This window comes from Pleurodeles waltl, chromosome 1_1, assembly GCF_031143425.1.
Source record: "Pleurodeles waltl isolate 20211129_DDA chromosome 1_1, aPleWal1.hap1.20221129, whole genome shotgun sequence".
Lineage (NCBI taxonomy): Eukaryota > Metazoa > Chordata > Amphibia > Caudata > Salamandridae > Pleurodeles > Pleurodeles waltl.
In genome coordinates, this window is record NC_090436.1 from 76,111,299 (window position 1) to 76,135,996 (window position 24,698).

Here is a 24,698-nt window from a genome sequence, read left to right on the forward strand (position 1 = left end):
CAGTAGTGGTAATCTCAGCAGTGGTAATCCTTGCAGTGGTACTCTCAGGGGAAGTAATATCAGTAGTGGTAATCCCTGCAGTGGTAATCTCAGAGGTAGTAATCACAGTAGAGATATTGTCAGAAGTGGTAATCCCGGCAGTGGTAATCTCAGAGGTAGTAATCACAATAGAGATAATCTCAGCAGTGGTAATCCCTGCAGGGGTACTCTCAGAGGTAGTAATCACAATAGTGGTAATTCAGCAGTGGTAATCCCTGCAGTGGTAATCTCAGAGATAGTAATCACACTAGTTGTAATCTCAGCAGTGGTTATCGCTGCAGTAGTAATTTCAAAGGTGGTAAACTCAGCAGAGGCAATCTTTGCACTGGTGATCTCAGAGGTAGTAATCACAGTAGTGGTAACCTCAGGAGTGGTAATCCCTGGAGTGGTAATCTCAGAGGTAGTAATCCAGTAAAGGCAATCTGAGCAGTGGTAATCGCTGCAGCGGTAATCTCAGATGGGCTCATTTCAATGTAATAGATTCTATGTGGCGGTGTATGGATGCTGTTGTATTTTAGGTGGTGACATCCAACCCTTCGAGCTGGGTCCTCGGTCTGATATGTTCATTGCATTTGCGTAACGCTCAAACATTTTCTGTTTATAACTGCTTCCCCGAAGAACATGTTTTAAACCACTTCCTCCTCAGCGAGTAAAAGGACCTCTAAAGTGAGGACAGCACAGCGCCTTCCTGAGGGGCACCATCGTCATCTAAAGGTAAACATCTTCATTCCTTTAGTTTTTACTCAGCAGACTAGGGCCTTATAAAACAATGGGACTCGGATAGAATCTATTTCTCAAGCATTTGCAATGCAATGGGTCTTGTGTTTACTGGAGTTAAAGCTATTAGAGTTGCAAACTCCTTACCGATTTTTCTTGGAAACAAACGTTTGCTCGCAGTGAAACGTATCGGCAAAAGTGCAATTATCCATGTTACCGGCAAAAGTGCAATTATCCATGTAACCGGCAAAAGTGCAATTATCCATGTAACCGGAAAAAGTGCAAATATCCATATAACAGGGTCGATGTCATGCAAAGCGCTCGACTTCTGCCCAGCGAGATCACGCTGACTACGAATTAAAGAGAAAAAATAGTGCAGAAATCATACAGAAAACATGGAGCCTCGTATGTTTTCAATAGTTGGCCAGTGCCCTCGAGGAGGGCTAAACATGGGAAAAGGCATGACGTATGCATGCCTTCCACTAATGAAATCAAGCAAATTTTAAAAGGCATGCCCACAAACCAACCAAACGGATGGCTTGACATGGGTGTGGTTAAAACCCCACAGAGGGATTACACCAGGGAAGGAGCGCTTTGCGCTAGACCCTAAAAGCAAGAAGAAATAATGTAAGTTCTCCTCATTGCGCCTCCCTTATGCCTCCCCTGGGGAGGTGTGTGCTTTTGGCGCATTCCCCGGTTTGCAGCATGTAAATCTGGGAATGTGTCAACTGCCATGGGTGTTATGTAGGACCACCCACCGTAACAACGCACATGGCACGCCTCCCTATTGCAATGTGAGGCAACTCAGCAACTTGCGTTGCATTGCCTTATTCTAGATCTGCAAGGCCATGTAAAGCCACGCAGAGTGGCTTTCCGTGGCCTTGTGGATATGGCTCTGCAGTCATTAAAAGGTGCACAGGGGCTTGTAAATAAGCCCCAATGTTCATGTGCTGTGCTGTGCTTAGACTCTGGCCCTTCCAAACCCACCTTCCACCCATGTTCGCTGCAGTGCTTAATTTGAAAATAAAAATGTACCAGTGCCCAAAGCTCTCCTCGGAAACCCGCGGCTGCTGCAATGGAGGGGCCTGCGGAGAGAAAGACTCGCTCTAGTCTCTCCGCGGGCGCATTCGGGAGGACAGGAAGTGGCGCCGATGGACGGGATAGGCTGCAGGTAAAGTGGGGGAGGTATTAGGGGTAGTAGTTAAAAAGGGTGTAGGGGGAGGGAGTGGCCTCTTTCTGCACTGACTTTCAAGCGGGACAGAATTTGGCCACGGCAGGGTTTTAGGAGACAAGTTTACTGCACCAGCGAGGCTTGCGGCCTTGTCTGTTAACTTGATCGCGGCTTTGCCGCTATTCTGTTTTAGCGCCATGGCAACCAGCCATGACGCTGAAGCAGTGCGGGCCGCGCTTCACATCATCGGCGAAGCCGGCCGAGCCGACTTACTCAGGCCTGGCGCTCGGGACCAGGCCCGGGTTGGCATGATGCGGCCGACGCGAGCCGCGTCGAGCCGGGTGGCAGCTATGATTGCCGCTTGTTCTTCTGCGGAGCGGGAGTGGAGGGGGACGGGCCCCAAATAAATGTAAAGGCTGCCGGAGGGTGGGCACGAGGCGCGCCCAGCCCCCTACACCAGGTGGAAGAGACACAGGACCCCATGCTGCCGGCAGAGTAGGTTAGGTGGGAGACAGGCCCTGATTTTTCCAATTTGGAGCACCCAGGGGACCAGCAAATGCTGCCAGGTTGGGGAGGCCCTGAAATGGGCACAGGCCCAAGTGACCAGCCCTTGCCAGGGCCCAGTAATGTATGGACCCCTTTGGATTTGTCTTGCCCCAGGGGCGAGGCTACACCCCTTAGGGGCCCGGGCCCCCAGCCAAAAAGCCTGGTAAGGGCGCAGCAAAAGGCAAAGGTGGGCTCACCAGACCAAAGCTGTGAGCAGGCAGGGAAACAAGCCAAAGGCAGGGGCGGTGTCAGTGGTACCAGTGTCTGGGGGGGGACCTGCACCGGGCGGTTGGGACCAATCTGAGGCTTGGGATTTGGAGGCCAGGATCAGGGAGCAACGCCGCATTGTGGTAGAGACTGAAGCTAGGTGGGCCCAGCTGTGTAGGGACAGGGAGGAGTCAGAGGCCCGTGGCAGGCAGTTCAAAAGGGTTGCAGAGGCTCATGACAGATTGGGGCCCCAGCTAGCAGGACCCCATGCTGCCGGCAGAGTAGGTTAGGTGGGAGACAGGTCCTGATTTTTCCAATTTGGAGCACCCAGGGGATCAGCAAATGCTGCCAGGTTGGGGAGGCCCTGAAATGGGCACAGGCCCAAGTGACCAGCCCTTGCCAGGGCCCAGTAATGTATGGACCCCTTTGGATTTGTCTTGCCCCAGGGGCGAGGCTACACCCCTTAGGGGCCCGGGCCCCCAGCCAAAAAGCCTGGTAAGGGCGCAGCAAAAGGCAAAGGTGGGCTCACCAAGACCAAAGCTGTGAGCAGGCAGGGAAACAAGCCAAAGGCAGGGGCGGTGTCAGTGGTACCAGTGTCTGGGGGGGGACCTGCACCGGGCGGTTGGGACCAATCTGAGGCTTGGGATTTGGAGGCCAGGATCAGGGAGCAACGCCGCATTGTGGTAGAGACTGAAGCTAGGTGGGCCCAGCTGTGTAGAGACAGGGATGAGTCAGAGGCCCGTGGCAGGCAGTTCAAAAGGGTTGCAGAGGCTCATGACAGATTGGGGCCCCAGCTAGCAGGTTCGATGGCTGGTAGTTGGGTTTGGGTGCCACAAGGAGATGAAGTGAGGGGCCAGGAGGCTTGTGCGGCCAGAGGGCTGAACGGCATGGAAAGTCCCAATGGTGCACACTGCCACTTTGGGAAAGGTCCGATGATGCCAGCAGTGGAGGTTGGCAGAAAGAAGGCGACACCAGCGGGGCGCAACATGGCCCCTGCACGTTGGTCTGAAGCACTAGAGGGGTCTTCGGCGGCCTTCTCTACGCCGCTGGAGCGGTGGATCTCGCAAGGATGGTTTGTGCCATGAGGGCCCAGAGGAGGTTTCGGAGATGACGTCCAGAATGAAGGGTGGTATGGCGAACAGGTGTGATTTGGAGGAAGAAGAGGCGTTGGACCTCGATTATGATGAGGATGTGGATGAGTGGGAGGAAGGAGAGATTAGTGAGGAGGAGGTGAGTGGTGCCAAGGGGAAGGGGCGAGGGTGCAAGTGCAGCGCAACGGCTTCTTCTGCTTCTATTTTACAGGAACCAAGGTCGGTTGACCGGCCAACGGAGGTGCGTCAAGCGATGGCACGCAGTCGAGGGCCAAGGAAGGTTGAACGGCCTTTGGGGGAGCAAAGCAGAGGTAAGGAGCAATGGTGGTCGGTTTGGGGGGATGGTGCGGCTTCCAGTGGTCCATGCACATGAGAAATCCATAGGTGAGGGTGACTGCTCGGTGCTTGAGACAGCCATGGAAGGGATGGTACAGGGTGGTGAAACGACGAAAGCTAAGAAAGCCAATTCTGTACCAGTTACCGAGACAGGCAATCAGATGTCAGGGGAAGTCACGGGGTCCGACGACAAGGAAGGGGGTGGGGGGTCACAAGAAGCAGCTCCCATACATGGGTTTGGCCATGCCTCTGGGTTCACATGTAGTGGACAAAACAAAAGCAACAATTTGGAAACAAGAGTATGTGAATGTTTTTAAGCTTCTACACAGGGATATACAGGCCAAAGAAGGATCCAAGGAAGAGGAGTGGGAATTGGCACGCAGGCCAAGAGTTCCAATCACTAGGGATAATTGGACGTCAGCCTTTTTGATCTTTGCCAGTATATATTGTGAGAAATTCCCAGATAGAGCCATAGCGCTGTTCAAGTATATGTACATCATACGGAAGGCTCAGATGCATTTTGGTGGTTTTGCATGGCTGAGCTATGACGAAGAATTCAGGGCTAGGGTGAGCGTCAATCCAGATAAGCCATGGGGTGACGTCGACCCCGAACTGTGGATGCAGTGGATGGCGACTGCTCAATCCTCTGCGTCTACGCACACGGCCAGTGGTTTACCAGTAGTCTACAAGCCTTTTCAGGCCCGTCCCGCCCAGGGAGAGGCGGGCGTGGGTCCACAGCCCCAAGTGTCCACCACGGGGGCATGCTGGAATTTTAACAAAGGTTTCTGTTCCAGGCAGCCATGTAGGTTCAAACATGACTGCTCCAAGTGCGGGGGTTGTCTCCCAGTCACCCAATGCTTTTCCCTCTGCAGCCCGGCAGAGCAATGGAGGACGTCCAAAGGACGAGGCATGCAGGGCGCTCCTGCACCAAAAGGGTCCTACGCCAATTAGGCTGGTGGCCCTGTTGCCATGGTTACGCATTTACCCAGATTCTAACAAGGCCTGTAAGCTAGAGTGGGGTTTTCAGGAAGGTTTCCGGTGGGTTATCAAGGTCCTAGGGGGAAGAGATGGGCTGACAATTTGCGGTCTGCCAAGGAACAGCCACAGGTGGTGCGGGGCAAACTGGCGAAAGAAGTGTCGTTGGGTAGTATTGCGGGACCCTACTATGATTGGTCAAGTTCAGATTTAATGATATCCCCTTTGGGGGTGGTGCCAAAAAAGGTCCCAGGTGAGTTTCGCCTGATTGATCATTTGTCTTGGCCGGAGGGTTCGTCTGTTAAAGACTTCATTCCACCCGAAGACACTAAGGTTGTTTACACATCAGTGGATGATGCCATCAAGTTGGTCATGGGGTGGGGACAGGGGGCTGAACTAGCGAAATGCGATATTCAGTCCGTTTCAGGCTACTGTCAATACATCCAGAGGACTTTGACCTTCTAGGTATGCAGCTGGACGGGGCCATTTATGTCAACAGGGTGCTGCCCATGGGTTGTGCCATCTCATGTGCACTTTTCGTAACCTTCAGTACCTTTCTACAGTGGGTTTTTGTCAGACAGAGCGGGCACCGGACTGTGACTCACTACTTGGATGATTTTCTTTTTGTAGGGACAGCCACTTCCAGGGCCTGTGGGCGAGCGTTGGCTGCCTTTCAAGAATTGACACAACAGGTGGGGGTGCCCCTGGCTCCAGAGAAGACGGAGGGGCTGCAATCAGTCCTAACCTTTCTGGGCATAGAGTTAGATGCGAACACCTTGGTGGACAGATTGCCGGCGCCAAAGGTTAAAGAGATATTATACTTTCTAGGTGCAGTGCGAGTGCTTCGCAAGATTGATCTGTGGACTGCGCAGAAGCTCCTTGGATACCTTAATTTTGCTTGCAGTGTAGTGAGGGGAGGACGGACTTTCTATAGGCAATTGGGGTTAGCCATGTCAGGAGCGTGCTGCCACACCATAGGATTCGAGCGTCATTAGGTTTGAGAGAGGACATTAAGGTGTGGGAAACCTTTTTAACAGATTTCAATGGCGTATCCATGTTTTTCTGCGACATCGATATAGTGTGGAAAGTCCAAATTTTTTCTGATGCGGCTGGAGCTTCTGGCTTTGGCCTTTTCTGGGACGGGAGATGGTGCGCAGAAACATGGCCCACACGGTGGCTACAGCAAGGGAGGAGCATTGCTTTCCTCTAATTTTTTCCACTCCTAGTGGCTCTGGAAGTATGGGGGCAGGAACTAGCAAACAGGACAGTGGTTTTTCGGGTGGACAAGATGACAGTCGTTGAACTAGTTAACAGACAGCGAGCGAGGGACCTCAGGGTTTTGCGTTTGTTACGCCAGTTTATGCTTTGTTGTTTGTCATTAAATGTTGTTTTCAAAGCTGCACTCATACCTGGGGTTTACAACGAGATTGCAGATTCCCTGTCTCGTTCACAGTGGCAACGTTTTCGCACTTTGGCACCAGGAGCGGAGCTGAGCAAGACCGCGGTCCCGGCAGAAATTTGGGAGTGGGGGGCGTGATGATCACTGGGCTGGTGGAGATGTCCTTAGCGGAATCCACTCAGCGGAGTTACAAGCTGGCATGGTTGGAGTTTCAATCTTTTGAGTTGTTTTCAGGCAATTTTTGGCTGCTGGGCCCTCAAGAGCTAGAGGCATGCGCATTGCGTTTTGTACTCTTTCTGATTGGGGAGGTTTATCTCCTGCGACCATTGGGGGTAAATTGGCTGGGGTCTCTTTCTACGGGAAACTCTTTTTTGGTTTGGATCCAGCGCGTAATGACTTGCTGGGCAAGATGCTGAAAGGCTGGGGCAGGGGCAGGGCAGGTTCGGGCAGGTCAGCTAGAGAGCCTATCACTTTTGAGTTACTTTTAGAACTTTTGCATGTGCTGCCGGTATGCTGCAATGACAAATACGAGTTGGCGTTATTTCGTTTGTGTATGGTCTGGATGTTTTTTGGGGCTTTTCGGGTATCTGAATTGTTGAGGGTGGGTAAGGGAGTAGGGGTGAGGATGAAAGAGGTTTGCCTGCATGGGGACCGTTTGGGGATTTGGCTCAGGCTGATCAACTGGGGAAAGGAAAATGGGTATGGCTGGACAAAGGTGGTGATGTGGCGGCATGCCCGGTGGGGGAATGGTTGAGTTCTATGGGTATGCAACGCCTGACAGGGGAGAGTGGGGTTTTTTTGCACAAGACTGGGGCTAAGCTTACTAGCTTCCAGCTGTTGCAGGTTTTGAGGATGGCACTGAAGCGGACAGGTCGTCGCCTGCTGCATTTTGGCACATATTCATTCAGGATTGGGGCAGCTGCGGCAGCGCCACATCTGGGTTGGGACTGGGCAAGAATTAGGGCTATAGGAAGATGGAAATGTAGATGCTACGTGAGGCCGTAGTAAGGTTTTTGGTACTAGAGCCAGGCTGGGTAGTTAGTTGACTCAATTTTTTTGGGGAAGGGGTGTTTAGTTCCGAGACAACTTTTACAGCTCTTTTTCTTTGCAGGGTATGTGTCAGGCCCACAGAAGGACAAGATGGTAACATGGCTGGTCGGCCATTCCTTTATACACAGGGCGGCGAAGTTTGCAGAAAAGCAGATTTATGGTCGGGCGCTTGGACTCCCTAGCAGACATCACAAAGTTTTCTGGTGGGGCAAAAGCGGCATGAGGTGGGGAAGCCTGCTTCTGTTTATTATTGCTAGTTTGCCGAACTGGGGATGTCCTGACTTGCTGCTGATTCACCTGGGGGAAAATGAACTTGTGAAACTATCAGGGCTCACACTACTGCAACACATGCAGAGAGATTTGGAACTCCTCAAACAGAGGTTGTGTGGTACCTGTTTGCTATGGACTGAGTTTGTGCCCAGACGAGTTTGGAGAGGGGCAGTTAAACATGGAGCCATGGAGCGGCCTCACAAGAAGCTGAACAGGGCCATGAGGGTATTTTGTTGGTCACAGGGGATAAAAGTGTTGAAGCATGAGGACATCAAGGAACAAGATGAGGCACTGTTCAGAGCGGACGGGTGCACTTGTCTCAGTTGGGAAATGCATATTATTTAACAGAGTTGAGGTTACTGGTGGGGGAGCTGTGGGGAGAGAAGTTGCGGTTCAGAGACCAAGCATAAGATGTTGGGGTTTGCAGTAGTGTGTTCAAAGTCTTCCCAGGGTGGGGCAGCAAAACGGCAAGTGGGTTTTGCTGGTTGGCAGTAGATGGGGGAGGGTGGAGAGCCAGATGCGGGCTTGGCCACCCTTCCAAGGGGAAATAACAAGCAGGTGAAGTATCAGACTGGGGGGGATGCATGAAGCAAGTAGGGCATGAAAGGAAAAGGGGAGTGTCTAGGGGAGTGGAAGCGAAATGCGGGTTTGGAAGTGAAAAAGAAGTTGGGGTAAATGTTGAAAGTTAAATGATGTAATACGGTTTAAATCCTGTCCTAAATAAATGACCTTTTGCACTAACAATTGGTGTCACTGTAAGTATGTCCCGATTAAATGTGGGAGCACAGAATGGTGAGGCAGCGTAATCCTGGAGCCATCTCGGGCCTCTTCAAACCTTATAGAGCCTCTCCCCAACACTCCAGCTCACTCTTGCAGCTTTCTGCTTTCTCCCTTTGTACGCTTTTTTGTTTTTCTCTTCCTCAGTCTTTCCCATATGTGTCTTTTGCTCGCAGTAAATGCTTGAGGCAGAAAAATAAGTGCTGGCCCTCAAAAATAAGTACCGATGCTCTGCACCTGAAACAACAAGCACAAATTAAGCACTGGTGGCTACAAATCTTTGTCAGCTTCGTCTCCTACACAGAAAGTTAAACGCAAAATCAAGGACGACACCGGCAGGCAGCCAGTTGGTTAGGCTACGTTTTGTGTGTACACACTGCGGGCACAGGCAGTGAAGGGGTCTGGTTTATTTCCGACACATAGTACAAGTTGAAGGTTGTGTGTTTAGAGTGAGACTCAAGCGCGGGGAATTTAGAAGCTGGCAGCAAGCAGCTTCCCCTAGAAAATAAAGTTGTTGTGTTTTTTTGCAATGGAAAATGTAGCCCAGAGCAATAATAAAAAAAAAGATTGCAACAAATTTCACGAAAAAGTCCTGAAAGCATACCTCAGGGTTAGAAACAAATGTTGCACTTCAGTAACAAGGTTATAAAGCTGCAAACAAGGCAGCCCTATTTTCACAAAGGGCTGGGTGAGTACAGCTTGCCTTGCAGCAATGGGAGATAACTGTGGAATCTAAATATGAACTTTTACAACAAAGTACTGGGTTAGAATTGTCTGCACTGTGTGACCGAGAGAATTAAATGCAAAATATTGCAACCTTATAATTTTCAAAAAGTGTCTGTTCGACGTCTCATCAGGGGTAGTAAGCGCTATATAAATACATTTACAAAGTACTCATCACAGTCCTTTTTTCCAGAATATGCCATCAGCTGAGCACAGCACTTGTTATGATTTACGTCGATCAGTAATATTTATATATTTATTGTCTGTTTCTGCGCCCATTTCACCCAACTGGGTTTTAGCGGCCTGTACAACAATTTTATATTGATTTTAAAATCGTACATTCAAGATATGAAAAAAGGCTAACAATTTACAAGAGCGCTCTCCAAGTGATTTCACTGGAGGGAGAGAAAAGGAGACAGTATACTAAGTACAAGAATTAAGGCGAGGAAGAAGAACGAATCAGAGTAAATATATATAAAATGGCGAGACAGCTCTCAGTTTAAAGAACAAGCATTGGCAAAGCCAATTGCCTTGCCTATACAAGAGCTATTGGCATTGGTAATGTGTTTTTGCCATGTTATACTCCAGGGTGGTTGCTGTTCAGGACGGCTAAAAGTTGGTGGTGTGGGGTGTTGTAGAGTAGAGTGTCGCAGAGTGGATTTGTTGGTGTAAAGTAGGGGAGTAGAGTCTCATAGAGTTGCGTAAAGGGGAGTAGAGTTCAGTGGCAGAGAGTGTTGTAGACTGTAGTGCCATAGAGTGGAGTGGTGTATAGTGGAGTGGTGTGGAATAGGGTGGACTGAGTTGGAGTGGAATGAGATAGCGGGTGGATTGGAGTAGAGTGGGGTGGACTGGGTTGGGGTAGAGTGGGGTGGTTTGAGTGCAGTGGATTGGAGTGGATGAACTGGATGGGATTAATTGGATTTGAGTGGGGTTGACTGAAATGGAGTGAGGTGAATTGGATTGAGGTGGACTGGAGTGCTGTGGATTGGAGTGGGGTGGATTAGATTGGATTGATGTGAGTTGATTGGATTGGATTGATAGGACTGGTTGGGGTGGATTGGATTGGAGTGGATTGGAGTAGAGTGGGATGGACTGGAGTGGGTGGACTGGACTAGAGTGGATTGGATTGGACTGGAGGGGGGATTGGATTGGATTGGAGTGGGGTGGGGTGGTTTGGACTCGAGTGATGTGGACTAGACTGAAGTGGGTTGGATTGGAGTGGGTTTGTTTAGACTGGACTGGGACTAGAATAGAGTGGAGTGGATTGGGTTGGAGTGGGTGGATTTGTTTAGAGTTGGGTGGATTGGTTTGGAGTGGGGTAGATTGGAGGGGGGTGGGGTAGGTGGATTAGAGTGGGGCGGAGATGGATTGGATTTAATGGGTTGGACTAAACTGATGTGGACTGGATTGAGGTGGATTGGACTTGAGTAGGGTGGACTGGTTAGGGTGAACTGGATTGGAGTAAGGGATTGGATTGGGGTGGGGTGTACTGGAGTAGGTAGGTTGGAGTGGGGTGGGTTGGGTTGGCTTCAATTGGAGTGGATTATATTGGAGTAGGGTGGGGTGGAACGGATTGAGTAGTTTGGATTGGATTGGAGGTGGGGTGGATTGGATTGGCGTGCAGTGAGGTGGGTTGAAGAGTGAAGGTTGGAGTGGATTGGATTAGAGTGGGGTGGAGTGGAGTGGGTGGACTGGATTGATGTGCACTGAGGTGGGTTGAAGAGGATTGCATTGCAGTGGGGTGGATTGGATTTCAGTGAGGTGTATTGTATTGAGTGGGGTGGATCTGAGTTGATCAGATTGGGATGGATTGGATTGGGTGGGGTGCATTGGATTAGGGTGGACTGAATTGGGGGAATAGATTGGATTGAGATGGACTGGGGTGGGGCATTGGAGTGGAGTGGGTGGATTTGATTGGGGCAAATTGGATTGGGGATGAGGGCGGCATGGACTGGATTTGAGTGGGGTGGATTATGGTGGATTGGACTTGGGTGGGGTGGATTGCATTGGAGTGGGGTGGATGATGATAGTTTGGAATGTGTGTGGTTTGGAGTGGGAGGCTTAAGGTGGACCGGATTGGATTGGAATCAGATGGATTAAGGTGGATTGGATGGATTAGAGTGGAGTGGAGTGGGTGGATTGGAGTGGGGTGGGTTGGGGCAGTGGATTGGAATGGTGTAGAATGGATTTGAGTGGGTGGATTGAGTTGGACTGGATCGGTGGGGTGGATTGGAGTGGGGTTGATTGATTTGGATTTCAGTGGGCAAGACTGGAGTGGGGTGAATTGTTTTTGATTGGACTAGGGCAGGCTGGAATGGGACAGATTGTTTTGGCTCGGAGTGGGGCAGATTGGAGCGGGATAGATTGGAGTGGGACAGATTGTTTTGGATTGAAGGAGGCAGATTGTTTTGGACTGGAGCGGGGTATATTGTTTTGGATTGGAGTGGGGCAGATTATTTTGGATTGGAGTGGGGGAGATTGTTTTGGATTGGCGTGGGGCCAATTCTTTTGGATTGGAGTGGGGCAGGCTGTAGTGGGGTTGATTGTTTTGGATTGGAGTGGAGCAGATTGTTTGGGTTTGGAGTGAGACAGATTGTTTTGGATTAGAGTGGCCAGATTGATGTGGGCCGATTGTTTAGGATTGAAGTGGGGCAGGTTGTTTTGGATTGAAGTATAGGGCAGATTGGAGTGAGGCAAATTGTTTTGGATGGGAGTAGGACAGATTGGAGCGGGCAGATTGTTTTGGATTGGATTGGGGCAGAGTGGAGTGAAGCAGATTATTTTGCATTGAAGTAGGGCAGATTGTTTTGTCGTCAGACCGATTGTTTTAGACTGGGGTGGGGTAGATTGTTTTGGAGTTTTGCAGATTGTTTAGGATTGGGCAGATTGGAGTGAGGTAGGCTGTTTTGGATTGGAGTTTGACGGATTATTTTGGATTGGAGAGGGGCAGATTGGAGTGGGACAGATTGTTTTGGATTGGAGCACAGCAGATTGTTTAGGAGTGGAAAAGATTGTTTTAGAGTGGGGCAGATTGTTTTATAGAGGGGCAGGTAGTTTTAGATTGGGGTGGGGCAGATGGGAGTGTGGCACATTGTTTTGGATTGGAGTGGGGGAGATTGTTTTGGACTGGCGTGGGGCAAATCCTTTTGGATTGGAGTGAGGCAGACTGTAGTGGGGTTGATTGTTTTGGCTTGGAGTGGAACAGATTGTTTTAGATTGGAGTGGCCAGATTGGTGTGGGCCAGATTGTTTAGGATTGGAGTGGGGCAGATTGTTTTGGATTGGCGTATAGGACATAATGGAGTGAGATAGATTGTTCTGGATTGGAGTAGGACAGATTGGAGTGGGGCAGATTGTTTTGGATTGGAGTGGGGCAGAGTGGAGTGAAGCAGATTGTTTTGCATTGAAGTGGGGCAGATTGTTTTGGAGTAAGACCGATTGTTTTAGACTGGAGTAGGGCAGATTGTTTTGGAGTTTTGCATATTGTTCGGGACTGGGGCAGATTGGAGTGAGGCAGGCTGTCTTGGATTGGAGTGTGGCAAATTATTTTGGATTGAAGGAGGCAGATTGTTTTGGATTGGAGTGGGGCAGATTGTTTTGGAGTAAGACCGATTGTTTTAGACTGGAGTGGGGCAGATTGTTTTGGAGTTTTGCATATTGTTCTGATTGGGGCAGATTGGATTGAGGCAGGCTGTCTTGGATTGGAGTGTGGCAAATTATTTTGGATTGAAGGAGGCAGATTGTTTTGGACTGGAGCGGGGTATATTGTTTTGGATTGGAGTGGGGCAGATTATTTTGGATTGGAGTGGGGGAGATTGTTTTGGATTGGCGTGGGGCCAATTCTTTTGGATTGGAGTGGGGCAGGCTGTAGTGGGGTTGATTGTTTTGGACTGGAGTGGAGCAGATTGTTTGGGTTTGGAGTGAGACAGATTGTTTTGGATTAGAGTGGCCAGATTGATGTGGGCCGATTGTTTAGGATTGGAGTGGGGCAGGTTGTTTTGGATTGAAGTATAGGGCAGATTGGAGTGAGGCAAATTGTTTTGGATGGGAATAGGACAGATTGGAGCGGGCAGATTGTTTTGGATTGGATTGGGACAGAGTGGAGTGAAGCAGATTGTTTTGCATTGAAGTGGGGCAGATTGTTTTGGAGTCAGACCGATTGTTTTAGACTGGGGTGGGGTAGATTGTTTTGGAGTTTTGCAGATTGTTTAGGATTGGGCAGATTGGAGTGAGGTAGGCTGTTTTTGATTGGAGTGTGACGGATTATTTTGGATTGGAGTGGGGCAGATTGGAGTGGGACAGATTGTTTTGGATTGGAGCACAGCAGATTGTTTAGGAGTGGAAAAGATTGTTTTAGAGTGGGGCAGATTGTTTTATAGAGGGGCAGGTAGTTTTAGATTGGGGTGGGGCAGATGGGAGTGTGGCACATTGTTTTGGATTGGAGTGGGGGAGATTGTTTTGGACTGGCGTGGGGCAAATGCTTTTGGATTGGAGTGGGGCAGACTGTAGTGGGGTTGATTGTTTTGGCTTGGAGTGGAGCAGATTGTTTTAGATTGGAGTGGCCAGATTGGTGTGGGCCAGATTGTTTAGGATTGGAGTGGGGCAGATTGTTTTGGATTGGCGTATAGGACATATTGGAGTGAGATAGATTGTTTTGGATTGGAGTAGGACAGATTGGAGTGGGGCAGATTGTTTTGGATTGGAGTGGGGCAGAGTGGAGTGAAGCAGATTGTTTTGCATTGAAGTGGGGCAGATTGTTTTGGAGTAAGACCGATTTTTTTAGACTGGAGTGGGGCAGATTGTTTTGGAGTTTTGCATATTGTTCTGGATTGGGGCAGATTGGAGTGAGGCAGGCTGTCTTGGATTGGACTGTGGCAAATTATTTTGGATTGGAGTGGGGCAAATAGTTTTGAATTGGAGTAAGGCAGATTGGAATGGGGTGAGTAGGGAGGATTGGAGTGGATTGGATTGGGGTGAGTGGTTTGGATTGGAGAGTGGTGGATTGGAGTGAAGTGGATTGGATTGAATGGGGTGGATTGATGTGGGGTAAGGTGGGGTGGATTGGGGTGTACTACATGCTTATTTGTTAAAACATAGTTTCAGAAATTAGACATAACAAATGAATAATGTCGCTTTCCAATATTTAGAACAAGAAGATTGTCATTATTTGAGACCAGTGCCCACGTGCAAAAACAAAACATGATTGCAAAGTGAGAAAAGGTGACTTGGCAAAATAAACTATACAAATCAAAATGTACAAATTTGTTTGTCCTACTGGGCACGTTTTTGCCAGTCAAATGCCTTCTGTTTGCAGGGCACTACAAGTTAAAAAGAACAAAATAGTACCTCAGTCATGTTGGGAGCAGCAGAGGGGGTTTGATTTCATTTAATCAATTAGTGTTTCATCCGTGCTCCACAGAGAGGAACGGAAGTGTTGCCAGGCCTGTAATGACGAATTACGAGGCTGTAAAGAAGAGTGCCAGGCAAGACAACAAATGGTAAGCAATGGGCGGGCTCCAAGCCTTTTTTTGTTAACACAAGTATCTCTCAAGCAAGGCGCATGCTCTAGCCATTGTTCTTGTAGGCTCAGCCCTAAAAATAGGACATACATTGCATCAATGACACATAAACAGCAATAGAGTGTTTCCAGTACAAAAACAATCATTGGCAAAGCCAGTACCTCTAACCTACGAGAGTTATTGACTTTTTCAATGTGTTTGGCCACATTGCAGAGCAACATAGCAAAAAGTTATGAAAATAAGTGCCATGTCGTGATCAGCACTGGCTGCGTCACAGTGCTTTTTTTCTTATTGTGTGGGGAATAATGCAACCCAAACATTGGGTGTGAAGTGATAAAGCAACACAGACAACAGGGGCCACAGGACGCGATACAGCAATATCAACAAAGGACATGGATGGGGAAATAACGCAACACAAACATTCAAATAAATGTACATATGAATACCTGGATCACAGAGTTAACAGTGAAAGTACACTCATCAAACTAAATCAAACAATACTTGGTCCATTCTCCAAATGAAAGAACAGTGAGTAACCTTGGCAAGTGCTGGCCATTTAGAAGGCAGCAAATACGAGTGACAATGAAACCAACAATTGACCAACAATCCCCCCCCCCACAAGCACTATAAGCTTTGTAAGTATGTGCTTAGTTACTACAAGCCTTGTAAAGGCGGAAAGACCCAAGAATTGCAGTAAGCATACATAGTTGGTGGGCACTCTATTAAACTATCGCTCTCTCACATTGCAGTGAGTTAGGCAGGACCTCAGTCTCCTTGTGTCTCGAGAGAGCCAAGTCACATGAAACAAGCCTGTGTGTTGATCAGGAACCCTCAACTCAGTCAAAACCATGGAACTGATGTATGGTGGGAGAGCACACAACAGTGCATGACAAAACAGTAGAGAGGAACTGTATTGAAGCAGTGCAGGAGTAAGACAGTAAGCAATGAACTGAGGTACATGGTGCACAGCAAAGGTAGGGTAGCATTAAAGGAAAATAAGCAGTGAAAAAAACAGTATTGGGCAGATTTAAGAAAAGTGGCGCTGCCCCTTAGCGCTCCACTAACACCACCATATGTGCACCGTGTTTAAAATATGCAGCATCATGGCGAGGGTAGGGGACAATAGCGTCAGAATTTCTGATGCTATTGATGAATTTTGGCGCTAACCCTGAACAGTACATCGGGGCCCATTGTAACCAATGGTGTGACCCCTTTTAATGCCTGCTCTAAGCAGGCGTCAAAAATACTGAGAAAAAAAACCGCAAAGAAATCTTTTTGATTTCTTTGCGCCATTCTTTCGGCCCCCCTGATGGGGAAAAGCCCCCCTTGCATACATTATGCCTGGCGCAGATATAATGCGGCACAAGGGGCTACAAAGTGGTGCAATGCCAGCATTGCGCTACCTTGTAAATCTGGTGCAGCGTTTTTGCCATAATATCACCACATTAGAGTAAAAAAAATGATGGTAACGTGGCAATATTACGGTGCAAGGGGCTCTTAAATCTGCCTAAAAGTCTGATGTGTTAATGTACGCAGTGCTCGCACAGTAGAGTGAAACACATGGGAAAGAGCAGGAGCAGCAGGTCTCGAGAGCACTAGTCTGCAAACCCTGTTGCAATTAAAGCAATAAAGTGTTAATTTGCAGGACAAGTGTTTTGTAAAAAGCTGCCTGTCATTTTGTGATGCCTTCAACGGTGCGCAGAAAAGGAGCTGCGTATTGTATTAGTGCACACCTGTGCAAAGGAAAAAGGATGCGACTGGGGCAAACTGACCGGTCCTAGAGAAGATCTATTCATTATGTAATTATAATCATTAGTTTTCCTTCAGCACTGTTGACAGGTCCGATACCTTTGTACAATTAGGTCAGGCCCTCTTAGATATTCGCCGGTGACACAAATGGGATTTAACAACCTAGGAAATGTGTAATCGGAATCACAGACTTCGGGATCATTTGCCACCCACTGAGCGGCCCTTCAGATGGGCGTTAGTACATCAGCTGGGGACCCATGGATGAATGAATGAGCTGACTCACGGGTTTACTCCTCACAGGCCTTTGTGGTGGCAGTGATGCCCTGCCACAGTTAGGATAATGTGAAGACAAGCAGGGTCCAGCGGCTTGAAGGCAGTGATTCAAGCCACCACTAAATGAAATATTCATCCATGAGCTATATTTTTAGCAAGCATTACATTTGAATAGACGTTTATGCAGACTACTATATTCTCAAGTGGAACCGACTCCGTGTGATTAAGAAACATGTTTGCACCGCCTCTTAAATATTACACGTCATGGCCTTCCTCCTCCCTCTCCTCCCTTGTACCCACTTTGGTTCCTCATCTTCTCTACCCTCTTCCTCTTCCTCCTTGTTTCGGGGTACATTGTCTCATTGATACTTTATCTCATGCATACGTATTACTACATCAAGCCCTTGCAGCTACCGGACTGTGCAATCCTTATATGTTTTGCAACTTGTCCTTATAAGTTCTTTATTCATTTTTATAATAATCTTCTCCCCTTTCATCCTCCCCTTGCTGTTGTGTTAACTTATCTGAATATTGTATTCACCTATCTGCTAAAAAAAGTTGTTAAAATGTTTTCAATAGAAACTTTTGAAATTCAAAAAAAGTTTGCGGCGCCTGCCTGTGTGCCTCTTACATGGTGCAGGTTGGTGTTTGTTTTGTGGTCTTCTTCACCAGAGGACCCTTTCAGACACACCCATGTGTGATGTGGGAGGTGACTCTGGACACAATGCCACAGGTGGGTGGGTATACATACAGTGAATGTTGTATTTAAGTATATAAACATGGGCGATGGGCTCTGTGAGATCATGATCTGAGTGGCATCCACCATCTATGGTCTGACACTCAGCTCAGGGCTCTTCCCGGTACCCATCTTCTCCCGGGTGAAGTGGTACAGGGAGCGGGTAGTGTGGAAGTCCTGGTCCCCACATGCCACAGTGGGAGAGCAGGATCACAGGAAAGTTCTTTTTGATGTAAAGACGTAAATTGGTTATGAGATCTAAAAATAACCTACTCCAAGGTCACCTTCCTTGAGTTCTTTATCATTGGCCATATTTGCTAAACCTACCAATTTAAGTCAGTACACTATTGAGTTTCAGGTCAGTTGTCTGAAAGCCCAGCTGTGCAGTACAGGCGCAGTGCGCTCATCACACTCCGCTTGTGCACTTCCCGCTTGCAACTATATGGAAAGTGGGTTCCTGAGAACATGCAGGAGTGCCACCACCATCCTGGAGAGCAGGCTGGTCCTTATGGATCTCACTAGTGCCCTGAGTAGTGATGTACGCATAACCTACCAGGATCATTCCTCTAATTCCCTTTGCCAACTTCCCATTTGATCTTCACGGCTAAAATGTCCTATTCCACCATTTCCTTACCAAGCTGTGATTGAGATTCTGAAGCCTTGGAGGGATCTCAAGCAGTAACTGTGGATTGTTGCTTAATATCACCTGAGATCGCAGCTCGGCTGCTTGCGCCCAGCTAGGCTGGGAGGCAGTTGACAATGTATGCGCGCATATTTCTGCTGCGATTAGCATTCATGAAGATGCGCAGTCGCGGGCCGCCAGATTGTACATTTCCTCTCCTGCAGTCATCCATATTTATGTCGCTGAAGACACAAAGCATTGCCCCCCCATGCATCCTCAAGCAGTGTTGATGAAAACACATCAGTCAGGGCAGGCGAGACGCCGCCCCACACGCGGGGCTAGCGAGAGAATATGAAAAGCAAACAGCTTGAAAAGGACATGTCAATCATCATAATAGATGGCTGCCTGCTAAAGAGCAAACACTCTCAGTACTTTAGTATGGGAGGCAATGCAAGAATACTTAATGGGCACTCAGTACGCGTAGCCTAGCGCCTGCTAGGCTTGCTGTCTGGAACCTTAAATTGTATGCATATCCCCAGGAAGAGGATTGATGTGCTGCAATAAATCATCATTAGGTGGGAAGAGATGGACACCACAGTGCAATGTTTCTGTTCAAAGTCAACAGGAAATCTCAGACTCTGATAATTCAAAGTCTGAGGAAGCAGCTTGGTCCATTTATGGGACATTGTTGTCCCTGATCCCAGGAGACCCATCCCAGCCCCTGATCCCTGAATATCCCATCACTATGAATAGGAAGCAGTGATTACTATAAAGTGTTAATACTTTCCCCTAACTCTTTCCTCGATCCAGATGGTGTCCCTACTTTAGCCAGGATATTGCTAGGCACCACTTTACGCAAGTAACAACCACAATCCTTGTCAGAATGACCAACAAAAAAGTCACTAAATTAACCTGTGCTTAACCCTCTGGTAGCTTTGCACAGAACCATTCAGGCCTAACTCAGAGGCAATGAGTGAAGTATGTATGCAGCACTCAAACAGGAAAATTCCCACAGCAATCTAGAAAAAGAAAGTGATCTTTAATGCATAAAAACAACGAAAATCCTGTCAGTAGAACCAGAACAATGCAATTTCAAAGATTTGAAATACATTGTACCCTGCCCTAAAGGCTGTGTATCTCCAACCATAGGGAAAACTTCTGTGTATTAAAAGGAAGGCTAAGGCTTGGCAAATGGTTTATTTTTGCCAAGACGAGTTGGCAGTTTAAAACTGCACACAAGCTGCAATGAAGGTCCTGAGACATGTTTAAAAGGGCAACCTAAATGGGTGTCACAATAAGTGCTGCAGGCTCACTAGTACTCATTAGTAGTTTTTAGTTTATAGGCCCTGGGTACATGTAGCACCACTGTACTCGGGACACATAAGTAAAATAAATTTGCCCATTGGGTGTAAGCCAAATTTACCATGTTTTAAGGAGAGAGTACAAGCACGTTAGCACTGGTAAAGTGTACAGAGTGCTAAAAGCCAACAAAAAGGAGAGTTGAAGGTAAAAGGTTTGGGGGTGACGCTGCAGGAAGGGCCAAGACAACAGTATCTAAGGTAGTTGTATTGTGTTTAGGAAAATGATTTGTTGGTATCATTGTGAATTATATAATTCTGATTAGTGTTTGCTTATATACTGCAGCTTAAGAAATAACCTTGAGTGTATATCAGAACCAGAGAGTGTATACTCATAGCATCAGCAGTTGCCTTTATTAGAGAATGAAGACTGGTTATAGCAAAAAACTAAGTAATAACAACCTCATATATATTATTTATGTTTCATTTCCGGGGCCGTCAGAATTACTCAATACCATAAAAAGCCTAAGACACAGAGAGATATTATTTATTATAGCAAGTGTTAAATGATTCTCTGCAAGAATAAGGTACTAAGGGGCATATTTATGACCACCCCCAGCGCCACCTTACTGTTGCCATAGCTCATTTTTTGACACTAAGGTGGTGCTAACATGACTTTTTCCACGTGCCATAATTACAAAGAGGCTTTATGCAAGTATTGCACCACTTTCTAACCCCATATGCCACATTATGCCTGTGCCAGGCATTATGGGGGTGATTCTGACCCCGGCGGTTCACTACCGCTGGTGCCAGGGTCGGTGGGAGCACCGCCAACAGGCTGGCGGTGCCCCGCAGGGCATTCTGACCGCGCCGGTTTGGCCGCGGTCAGAAAGGGAAAACCGGCGGTCTCCCGCCGGTTTTCCGCTGCCCTGGGAATACCCCATGGCGGCGCAGCTTGCTGCGCCGTCATGGGGGATTCTGACAACCCATGCCGCCATCCTGTTCATGGCGGTTCTCCCGCCAGGAACAGGATGGCGGTATGGGTTGTCGTGGGGCCCCTGGGGGCCCCTGCAGTGCCCATGCCAATGGCATGGGCACTGCAGGGGCCCCCGTAAGAGGGCCCCACATTGTATTTCAGTGTCTGCATTGCAGACACTGAAATACGTGACGGGTGCCACTGCACCCGTCGCACCTTCCCACTCCGCCGGCTCAATTCTGAGCCGGCGTCCTCGTGGGAAGGCTCTTTTGCACTGGGCTGGCAGGCGGCCTTTTGGCGGCCGCCCGCCAGCCCAGTGCAAAAGCCAGAATCACCGCAGCGGTCTTATGACCGCGGAGCGGTGTTCTGGAGGGGGGTACTCTGGCGGGCGGCCTCCGCCGCCCGTCAGGGTCAGAATGACCCCCTATGTATGCAAGGGGGTGTTCTGGCTCTAGGATGCCAGCAAAAATGGCAAAGTGAAATTTATCAGATTTCACGGTGCCATTTTTGGCATAATTTCTAATGCCTGCTCAGAGCTGGCATTAAAATGACGTTCCCATACAAACCTATGGGCCTCCTTGCACTTTGCGACACTAGGGCCAACATTTTTGATGCTAGTGTAGCAAAACGCCATAATAGCATAAAAAATGTTGACGCTATTGTACTAATGACCGCCATGGTGCGTCGTATTCTAAATACAGCGCAACCATGGTGTCGTTAGGTGCTGATGGAGGGGGCGCAGAAAAACTGGTGCATCATCTATGCTGTGCCACAATTTCATAAATATGGGCCTAAGTGCTTGTTTACTAGTAGGCCCTGTAGGATGCAAGTAATTATCACATCTAATAATAATCTAACACCAAGTTGTTCAGAATTTGTCAGATGTGGTAATTATTGCATAGTCAAAGCTTTAGGGAATAACATATGGATTTTGGTGCTTATAGAAGCAAAATGGTCATGTCCCAGTAGGACTGATTTATCCAATGTATCAAAGGGTACGATCTTTATTGCACACACCACTGTAACTGAGATCATTGTGCAAATAGGCTTTTGAGCAGGCATCATAATTTAATGGGCCAGCTATAATCAGGCCCTAAATATATCAGTCTTGTCTTTAGATATCTACTACTGCCAAATAGATGTCACAGTGACAAGTCAAAGTGGTGACATATAAGGGTCTTGATGTTCACCATTTTTCCTTTTCTCATTCCTTGGATTTACTGCTAACCAACATATTGCTGTTGCATGTGGTTGGCTGTGGATTTAGAGAATTTCAGAATAGTTTATTGTTTGTGTTGGATCCAGAATTCAGGTTAGTAAATTCTGAAAGAGATCCTGCCCTCCCTACATGTTTACCTGCCCTCCCTACAGGCTTGCCTCCCCTTCATGCTTAAAAAAAGTTCAGGTGAGATCCACTTGCCCCTGCAAACGTTGGGAGATTTGAGAGCCTAAACTCTCACTCACACATTTGGACGTAATCTCAAATCTCCAAAGGAAATTAGAGAAACAAAATATAAAGCTTTAAATACTATTAATATATAGGCCTGAATTAGGGCTTGGAAGCCAAACTGTCCAGGAAGAGATTTTATCAATGCAACCTTTCTTCCCAGGATGGAGAAGGTAACTTTCCCACATTTACTTTTTCCAACAACAGAGGTAGGAATTTGGGGCAAGGAGAAAATCTGTGGCATCATTTCTTTCATGCCTGTGTATGGTGAGTGACCACTAAGAAATTTACTGCAATAACACAAAAGTTGTACTGTCTGCTCATAGCTTCTGATTGCATAAGGGGCCATGCAGAGCTGAAGAGTTCATTATTGACAGTACTCTCCCTGCACTGGCGCACTTGTGGCTGTCCAGAGAGCCATCCTTGCACTGTGATGCCTGTGTTACTGGCCACATTGTTTCTGTGCAAGAAGGGATACCTTCCTGCACAATAACAAACCAAAGATGCACATTCCTTTTTCTTTGAGTGATACATCACACATAGACGGACAGTAACAAGAAGAAATAAATATAGATCTCTCCATTACAGCTCTCTGTGGTAGGCGTAATGATTTCACACAATTCCAGCTTTACAAACTTTAGTAAATCTGGAATTGCATGAAATCCATGGGTGGCTGCACGGGAACACACAAGCTCCACCTGTAGAAGGCATATTACTAGGAAATGTAAAGCAATCCAGGGCAAGTTGCTGCGTTGCCTTATGTTTTATTGCAACGCAGCACAAGGCCGCACAAATCGGCCTTGGCTGGCTTAGTAAATCTCAAATAGGCCCTTGCATAGGTTTGCTCCTCCTGGCGTGACACAAAAGTGACACAGAAGACTCAGTAAAACTGGGCCTAGATGTCCCTGCCTCTGTTCGCCACTTGAGGCATGATGGCCATGAGCAAGGAAATTAATCATTAGCTCAGATGCAAAGGGAGACATTTTCCTTCATTTCGTGTCATTAATTGCTTTGTTTTTCAAAAAGAAACTCCAGCTTTGGAAATTATGCGATTCACTTGTTTCTTTCTTGGTACATAACTTTTTGCTGCTTGAAGGTTTCAGGTATCAGGGAAGCAGTTGGTGAGCTCAGATGCATGTCCCAAACCTCCACCGGTATAAGCCATGCAGAGCAAGTGATCCTGGAACTGTACCTGATGGATAAACGAGGTTGCAAATGGGCAATGCATTGGATAGGCTGTAAGGGTTCACAGGCAGTGAGAGGTCTGAGGAGAAGGATAAGGAACCGATTTGAGTGGAGGAACCAGTAAAGGCTGTGGCTGAAATAATGCAGAATTATACAGTTAGTCATATGAACCGAGAGGTGAAACAAATACAATGCCATAAATCAGTAGTTAATTTGTAGATAAACATGTGCCAGTGCCCAAAGCTATCCTCTGTTGCACGCGGCTGCAGCAATTAAATGTGAGCGCACAGAATCCTGAGGCGGCGCAATCCTGAAGCCATTTCGGGCTTCTTTAATCTATTTACAGCCACTCCCTGCCCCTTCAGCTCAATCTTGCAGCTTTCTGCTTTCCCCTTTGTGTTTTGCTTGTAGCAAATGCCTGATGCAGATAACTAGGGGCCAGATGCAGGAAACACTTTGCAAGTCGCAAACGGCAAAATCTGCCGTTTGCGACTCGCAAATGCGTGTTTCCAATGCAGAAATGAATTCTGCGAGTCGGGACCGACTCGCAAAATGCATTTCAGTATCGCAAATAGGAAGGGGTGTTCCCTTCCTATTTGCGATTCCTAGTGGTATGCAATACCATTTGCGACCGCATATGCGGTCGCAAATGGTGTCGCAGTTACCATCCACTTCAAGTGGATGGTAACCCACTCGCAAATTGGAAGGGGTCCCCATGGGACCCCTTCCTCTTTGTGAATGGACCCCAAATTATTTTTTCAGGGCAGGTAGTGGTCCAAGGGACCACTACCTACCCTGAAAAAATACCGAAACTAAAGGTTTCGGATTTTTTTTTAAGTGCAGCTCGTTTTCCTTTAAGGAAAACGGGCTACACTTAAAAAAAAAAAAAAACTGCTTTATTTAAAAGCAGTCACGAACATGGAGGTCTGCTGACTACAGCAGGCCTCCATGTTTGCGAGTGCCTATAGTCGGTATGGGGCCGCAATTTGCGACCCACCTCATTAACATTAAAGAGGTGGGTCTCTGCGACCCCATACCGACTCGCAGACGGTGTCTGAGACACCGTTCTGCATTGCAAATTGCGACTTGCAATTTGCGAGTCGGAAGGACTCGCAAATTGCAAGTCGCAATTTGCAATTTTCCTTCATCTGGCCCTATGTGCCGGCCCTCAAAAATACGTGAGGGTGCCCACCCACCGGCAACCCCCGGGTCAAATTAAGGGCTGCCATAAATCTCTGGACTGTTAACCATTTCTTGAGAACAGCAGCTTTGACACACACTGGAGCAACCAGTAAATATCTTGACACAAAGGAGAAGTGATAGCAGCCTGCTGGAGAGCAAACACAGGTAACAGCACTTACCGCGATAGAGGTACCAAGTGGGAGCCCGAAAGAATGAAAAAACTACGGGGCATATTTATACTCTGTTTGTGCTGAATGTGCCTCAAAAATGTTGATGCACATTCGGCACAAACCTTGCCCCATAATTATACAATGACGCCCGACCCCCCGAACGTCAAAATCCCTCCGTGTGCGTCATTTTCAGGATGTGGGAAATCGCCTTGCATTAATGACATGCAAGGTAGGCGTTCCA